Below are 9,241 nucleotides of genomic sequence, written 5' to 3'. Positions count from 1 at the left end.
CGAAGTGAAAGGTTTGCTCGCTTTAATTGTTTAAATTTGCATAGAAGATCAGTTTTACGGCTTACAGCTTACCTCGAAGCATGTTGCGATATGAATTAGCAAGAATCACATGATTTCTAGTCATTAATACTATATTAATTTACAAACTGCTACTTTCTGTACTATCATTAAGAATTTAATTCAGACTAATTATATATATATATATATATATATATATATATATATATATATATATATGTGTGTGTGTGTGTGTGTGTGTGTGTGTGTGTGTGTGTGTGTGTGTGTGTGGATTTCTATTACAGGCATGGAGGAAGACTTAAAGCGGACATGCAGGAGACGAAAGTAACACTTCAATGATCCTGACGGAAAAAAATGCCAGTGACACTCAGTGTGACCGAACACCGGAAGTTTAGGCATTATGAATCATTAAAATATGCAGGCAAAAAGGTATCATAAATAGCTAAAATAGGCAGGCAAAAAGGCATTATAAATAGGTAAAATATCCAATAAAAGGTAATTACAAAAACCTTGCACTAGACTCACAACCTTGCACTGTCCACAAAGAGACTTCAGCAGCAAGAAAAGCTTTACATAAGTCGAATGCAAATTGAGATTTTCGACTCGATGTTGCAATTACTGTTGGAAGCAAAGAAATCTTCTTCCCAGTAGCCTTGGAAAGTGCATTTTTGTGTTTGGTTGTACTGATATGTTGCGATATGAAATATTTAGCTATACTCGCGACGCTGTTATTCCCGGCGTGACTCTTCTTTGCTTACGTCTTAGGAAGAGAAGGCTCTATAAAGTCTAGGTAGGTAGTATCGTTCGCCATTTTTGTTCTTTCGTTGCCGAGCTACCATACTAGGAATCTATTTGCCACACCGTTAAACATTATCATGTCGTATCTCCTATGATAATAAATCAAACGCACTGTAATTCAGCAAATAATTGAGCGACAAATAACGTCTTCGTGTGCTTTCTGCGAACGCCAACGAAAGAGCCAAAATGGCGGGCGATTATATTAAGTATTTATAGAGTCTTAAGAAATGAATAACGTCATCAGCGAATCATAAGACGCACACGATTAAATGTAGCCGACCTGCGACGCGATTGGCTGCCGGAAATTAGAGCGACGGGACTATAGTTACAACAACGTCGCAGTGAAAACTGAAAGAAAAAAAAAAACGTTAAAAATAACGTTAGACCCGCACTCATTGTTGCCTTGTCAAATAAACACAAGCGATAATTAAAACGCTTACTGTTACACATTTTTGCACGGCAGCACTTATTGTTGCAAAGAGAATATGAACTGACTGAAAGACAATAATATACATTCGGTGAAGTCACTTTCATTGTAGGGGGTTACAGAAATAAATTAAAATATACCTGTACGCAATTTGTAATAATAAATTAATAAATAATAGATAAACAATCAAATAAAGGCAAAAAAGCATTTCTTTTGTAAATTAGACATTTATATTAAATAAGACAGAAAAGGGCAACACAAAACTGTGACGTTTCAATTACAAAGGTATAATTCAAAATGAAGATAGATTTAACACATTTAAAAAGGCATTCTGCCAAAGTTCCGGTCTCTGTAGATCACAGATGTCTAATGAACTTATCTCTCAAATTTACTATAAGTAATAAATTATAACAGAAATGCACCACGATACCAACACTCTTTAAAATGTACGAGTATATCATGTACGCATTACGTAAATGGAAACACTTTTGTGAACATATGGGTACAGTATTGAAGTTGATGATGAAAAAATGTTCAACCTACACTTCACTGATGAACAAGTCATTAAATCCAAAGACTAAGACTGCATGCGATACATGTTGAGAAAGCTGATGAAACATATACTGTGTGGCGGCTGATAAGAAGAAAAAAACAGTGCCATTATGGTATTACTGGAGATGAAAGAAGAGACCTGCATTTGGGATAAGGAATTATAAAAGAAGTTGATGCATATAAATATATCTGTATTATAAATATCAATTAAATACAAATAAGAAAATATATTGCACAAGGAAAATAAGCAGACAAATTCTATTTTATGTAATAGCGTAGACTATAAAATGCCGCTGAGCACTAATTGATTTGGAAATGAGATACTGGAGACGCTGTTGCTATTGTCGGCTTAGAGATAGATTGAGAAATGAAAAAATTCTAGACAACATGACAATTCGTACTGATATCAATGATCTCGTTCAGGCAATGTGGTACAGTCATGTCCGTCGTACGGAAGAAAGACGTTGGCATAAAAAGACGCCTGAATGGATTCCATCGCAGAGACGTAAAAGAGGAAGACCATGAAGAACGTGGTACGATGCAGTCAGGGAACACGTGACAGAAAGACACCTGCAACAGGAAGACTGGTAAAACCGTCAACTTTGGAAACTGGAGTGCGATAAGAACATAAAGTTGTCTTTGATTTGCTATACATATAGGCCTATTGAAAGAGAAGAAGATGAGAGGAGAAACAATTAAAATGTACGCGATCGCGCATTCTCGCAAGGATATTTTAGGGTTTTGAGAAAGAAGCTATATAAACTTCAAGCCGGTTGGCCACTTGTGTACGTAATCGCTGCAGATCAGTGTTGTTCCTATAACATTTAATAATCAACTCTTAATGTTTTCCAAGGTAGTTTAAATCACGTTCTAATCAGTATTTCAAGGAAATTGTCACTATGATTATTATTTTCTCATACTACCGCAGAGAAACCACGTTACTGAAATCAGACTTTTTATAGGCCTACTTAAAAAGGTCATTGTTTTCAGCACCCTTCTTAACGTGATTTTTCTATTTCACAACGTATACAAAATCTATATGCAGTGGAATAAACGTCATGACGACAAACATTTACTAATAAATAAATAAATGAATGAATGAATGAATGAATGAATGAATGAATGAATGAATGAATAAATAGATAGATAAATAAATAAATAAATGCTGTATGTTATTAAACGACTGCCCTGTTCTTTAATAATAATAATAATAATAATAATAATAATAATAATAATAATAATAATACTTACAAATGGCTTTCAAGGAACCCGAAAGTTCATTGCTGCCCTCACATAAGCCCGCCATCGGTCCCTATCCTGTGCAAGATTAATTCAGTCTCTATCATCATATCCCATCTCCCTCAAATCCATTTTAATATTATCCTCCCATCTACGTCTCGGCCTCCCCAAAGGTCTTTTTCCCTCCGGTCTCCCAACTAACAATCTATATGCATTTCTGGATTCGCCCATAAGTGCTACATGCCCTACCCATCCAGAGAATCAGTCCTATTCCGAGACTTATTGTAGGGATTCGTAACAAGCTGTTTTTTACGGTGATGGGTTGTTAGCCCTTCGTCCAACCCCCAAGCTGGAGGACCACCCCTCATCGGCTGTCCACGACTGCTTATTCAATATATTCGCAGCTACCCTCCATATCTGGAGGCCGTCTCCTCTATCCGCAACCTGAGGACGCGCCATGCCGTGGTGATAAGGACCCACAATACATGGAATAATAATTTTTATTTATTTATTTATTTATTTATTTATTTATTTATTTATTTAATGTGCTGTACAACAGCCAGTGGCTAATTACAGTTCAGCACAAATATAACAAAAAACATAAAACAAAAATAATTATTACACATAAATACAATTACAATTAATTACAATAATGACGATGAATGGATAACTAAGAATACTATGAGACAATGTTAATTGAGTATAATGCCTAAAATAATACATAAATGATAAATCGTTGCCAAGAGCAAACAAAGTCTATACATTGAAGGGATCGAATTCGCTGCCATGCATGTTGGCATTTTTAATGCATCTGGAGACTGGTGAAAGAAATTTCGAATTTCTAATATAGAAAAGTTTGTGGGCTCTCATATCTTTTGTTGGAATACGTAAGGTAATATTGTTTAAGAAAGAGTCACAGGATATATCACCTTTGAGGACTTTACAAAAGAACAGATAATCTAGCTCATGGCGTCTAGCATATAGATTTTGACAATTAAAATATTCACATTTTCTCTCATAACTATACCCGGAATTAATGGGCAGAAATCTGAATGAACATAAGGATATAAATTTTCTTTGTATAATAATAATAATAATAATAATAATAATAATAATAATAATAATAATCATAATAATAATCCGTGGCGCTACAGCCCACGAAGGGTCAAGACCGACCAGCCGGCTGCTGGCCTCACGGCCACATGCCGAAGCAGAGGTGGACGATCATCCAACCAGAATGGAGGTATGTGTGGTTAGCACGATGAGTTCCCCAGCCGTTATAGCTGGTTTGCGTAACCGAATTTCGCTACCTATTGTAGCTCCCCAAGTGCATTACGATGCTGGGTGGGCAGCGGTCCCATACACTGGCCGAAATTTCATGAGAAAATTTCTTCTCCCATGAGGACTCGAACCAGCGCGCATTCCGTAACGCGAGTCCTAGACAGGATGCCTTAGACAGCGACGCCACGGTGCGGGACACCCTGATCTTTAGTGTCGACAAAATCTGAATAGATAGACGATATTTTAATGAAACGGTTCGAGGATTCTATCTTGCATTTGTTTCATGATTGGGGAAAATTACAGAAAGAAAAACATAGCATACAATCATCCTTGCGGGATTGGAACTCAGCTCCTAGCGCATCCTAGTGCTATGAGTACTATTGGCTAACCTACTACCATGCCGTTGGCCTAAAAAATTAAATAGGAGCATAACATTTAAAGTTAAGTTTTGTCGGAAATTTCTATCCAAGCGCAAAATTCTTGTTTTAATTTGGTCTCAAAATTTCGCATTGAGACACTGCTCATTCAACGAGATTTAAACTAGGAGGGGAGAGTGTAGAAGCAGTGACTTCAGTCAAGGAGTGTCTCTGTTTGTCCTGGCCCTTGCTCTTCGCAATTAACATTGTTTACGAATGAAGAAAGCAACCTAGCAGTAATGTTTACGGTAATAAAAAGTATTTGAATTAGAATTTACCTTATGATGTCAAATTACTGTAACAGATACAGGCAGCAGCTATGTACCTGAAGCCCACAGAATTCTAGATTTTCATTAGAGTGGTCCTCTGGTATAAGAAGGCGTATTCAAGGCCTACGGTTTTGTTGCACACAGCGCTAAGAATACTGTCTACATGCTGGACGGTTTAACTTCTGCAAAGTTTCTACAGTTTTCCATATTATGTTACAGATAAATTAATAGATTTCACAGAAAATATTCTTCCAATATTTTCAATCTTTAAAATATTTGTTAATATGTTTCATAATTTGAGTTGTTTTCGTGTAGGCGTACCTTGTCCAATTAGACAAACACAGTAGTCGTCCTGGCCACTAACAATACTAACAATATTTATCAAGAACGCCAAATAATAACTAAACACAAGCTAACATTTGACAGTGATGATAATTCACAAACTAAAATAACTGCATTTCAAAACAAATTGTCGTACTTTTCTGATAAACCATCTCATGCGATATCCTGAAGTGTTAAACTCCAGAATGTCTATCTGAAATATGCATCAGCAAGCTAAACTCACTAGTTGGTCAATCATATTAAGTTGTATCTGAATTACAGAGATTAGACTTGTTACTAATGGTTAAATTTACAACTTTTTAGTAATCCCCTGAACTTCGGGATATGACGTGGGCATCTCCCGACTGCACCCCATGTGACTCATGTTCCAGTTTGACTCTTTTAAGTTGGGAATTTAATAGATACACATCGGATTTAAAAATAATACCATCAGCCCTTCAATAAGGGTGACCATAAGGATCCACAAAACAAATAAATATATAAAAGTTTACAATGAAAATACATACAATAAATTTCAAAAGAAAATTAAAGTGAATCATATTACTTGAAATAGAGATGAAATTGCAAAATTTGAATTGAGTCTTTAGAATTTCTATAAGGATTTTCTCAACATTGTAAAAGTGAATACCTTTGATTTTAAAACGTATAGGTGTATTTGGAGATGGTACCATGAACTCCAAAAAGAAGTCCGTGTACTGACCAACGATTAGCCATGATGTCATACTGCTTGCTAAAATAAGGAATGCAAAGTTCATAGATGATTATCTTTTCATCATCAGTAAGTTTTGGCTGTTGTGCATCTCTTTCAAACTTGATAGTCGGGTCTAGTAAATTATGTGGAATAAACAGCATGCGCTTCCTTGCAATTATATGTAATAGGTATCTTGTAATATAATAAATGTCATAACGTCTGCATTTACAAGCCACAAGTTCATATACAGTTATACAATTTTCATATTGCACCTACTGCTTGATTTTAATATTTAAAAAATTTTAAATTTGTATATACATTTAATGTTTTATTATATTCATTCCTTTGTATGATTTTAAACTTTCAAGATGATTTGCTTTTATGTAACCCATTGTCTTTCAATGTTTATAATGTAACAACTGTTCAATTTAAGGGTTAATGATGATCTGATGATGGATTTTAAAAAACCGAAAACGTTTATCATGAAATGAAATAAAAATACTGTGCTATTACATCAAAATCAGATAAGTTTATGATAGCTTTTGTGAAAAAGATTTGATAAATCAACACAGCTTATCGGATCCAACATGGGTTATAAACATGTTACCTAACAAAATAAACTATTATCACAGATATATTACTGACGTATTGCACTAACTGTTGTTCTCCTATGACAAATGAAATCGCATAATACTGAAATGAAATTATATAAAACTATGGCTTTGTTTATACAAAGAAATAGACATACACTTCAATGAATATCTCCTATCACTGGAAACAAATGAAATATCGTGGTCAGAGAGTTACCAACATAAAATTCAACGTAACAATATCAATAGAAAGTTTCACTTCATTCATTTGGTCTTAAATTCTTTTGTTGATAAGGTGCTGTTATTATAGAATTACCCACCTTGATTATTTTTTATCGTTCTAAACTGAACTTTACGTCTTTGCCGAGTGTTTTTAAAATTAAGATACTATCAGATACAGAAGATACTCGTACCATTACCTTTATAAATTCACTATGAATATACATGTTAAAAGTACACAATGGTCAGTAAACATTTCCCCGCAATTTGGACGAAACATATGAAATTATTCAACCACAAAATCATGCACGACAGTAATAATTGATACATGTTACTGAATAAATGGGATATACCCTAATGTGCATTCATAAAGAACAGCATTCAGGATTTCCAATCTAGCCACGTGCAATCAGGGTTCACGTAGAAACAAAAATATTAATGATATTCACTTATCACTTCGAAACTAGTCAGGCAGATAATTTCCTCATATTAACAAACTAGGCCTAAAGAGTTGCAAGTTAATCAGTGAAAAATAATAAATAATATTTCTATGATATCTAGTTGTTTTATAGCCTATTATCATTATTTTCGAAATACATTATTTCTGTTGTTCATTATATAATATGGGAACAAAAAGTAAGTTACTAGCGTACTAGAAAATTCCAAATAGTACTACATCCAGTACAAACCTGCAGGGACTTCATCGCTTTGACTGAATGGGAGGATTGCATAAATCCGGCGCAGTGTTCACGGCCTGGTGAGTCATAACTATTTCGAGCGTGACCTTTCAAGCACTAACCTAATTGTTGCGATGCCGTGACCTCTGGGAGCAAACTGTTGACACAGACTCCACAGCAATCGGCCAGTTTCCTCGGCGCCAGGCGTCATGACCACACCCTCGGCCGCTATGACGTCATTCGCATTAGTTTCTAGTAAATCTAACCTAATTACGCAGCAAAGCAATCCGAGTCTCTTTCTCACATTACTTACAGAGTGTTACTTTAAAGTAAAGACTTAAGTGTTAGTGATTTTGAATATTAAAACTTCTCGTATATAGGAGTATTTTAAGAGGTATTATATTCATGTTTGACTACGACAGCGAGAACGGTTAGCCTGTAATAAGTAATAACACTGTATTTTTCAAATCACATAAAATGACATAGTGTTAACTAACCAGAAAGTAATGTAGAAAGTATATCTGATAACAAATTTATCCGGAGTTTTCTACAAATGTAGGAGAATAGGCCTGTAGTTATAACTTAGCTTTAAAACATCATCTCTGTTACATGAGGGAGTTTACTCGACTCCACTGGCACTGCAAAAGGACACAGCAACTTACAATGTGCAGAGTTACAACTTATGGCGTTTCTTCTTCCGATCCTACAGTCAGCTCCCCACCGCCCCTTCCCCCTCTTATGTGGTAGCTATTAGGTTACGTCCATTTTTGGCATTTTCCTCTTCAAAATTTCCACAGCTCCTCCAGTGGAGCAGCGAAACTCGGAGTGAGACAAGTGGCCAAAAGGCTTGGAGCTCATATAATCAGTTTTTCTCAGCCCCGAACCCCCTTGCAAGGACGTGTTTTCGTGTATCGTTTTAATTTTCTCCTCCGAATTTCCCTCTCATTCATTCATTCATTCATTCATTCATTCTACAGTTATAATTCGAACACAGAGAAGAAGCGAAAAACATAATAAAGGAATACAATTACTTCCCATTTATAAACCATAACTTGAGCTTTTTATTTATCAATTGTATTACTTCGTCTGAAAAGGTTTCTCTATAACTTCGTTTCGGTCAGTACATTTGGATCTAGTCGTTGCCATTTTGACACAATCAAAAATTCTGGAGGTGATGCCAGACTCGTCTCAGAAACACCAAGACTTGTTGACAGTTCATGGCTACTGGAGAGGATGGACATAGCTTCATTCTCCAAAATAGGTAGTGTTTCTGAACGAGGTTTATATTCAAGCCTTTGTCTCCATCATCGAATCGGTTTATCTAGTTTAATGCCGTCCTACTACTGACCATCCTTTCATCTTCCACTTCACACACATTTCCTTTTTTTTAGTAGGTTATTTAGCGACGCTCTACCAACTCTTTAGCGTCGATGGGATTAGTCATAGCGAGATGGCATTTGGCAAGATGTGGCAGATGATTCACAGATGATAATGATTTCGCAACTGCAAAAATATAAATAAATAGCTGAGATATGGTATTTAATAATATGTCGTCAATTTTTTATTTGAATGTTGGGCACGTATACATATTTTTTAATGCTAAGAGCGGGTCTTACATTGATGGACTACAGATAGACTAGTAATAACACGCACAAAGTGGTAGCTACATCTGTATGATAATAATATAGATGAAAAAGATGGCTCTGTGACACAATTTTACAA

Source organism: Periplaneta americana, chromosome 9 (assembly GCF_040183065.1).
Source record: "Periplaneta americana isolate PAMFEO1 chromosome 9, P.americana_PAMFEO1_priV1, whole genome shotgun sequence".
NCBI lineage: Eukaryota > Metazoa > Arthropoda > Insecta > Blattodea > Blattidae > Periplaneta > Periplaneta americana.
This window is presented reverse-complemented; position numbering follows the sequence as displayed.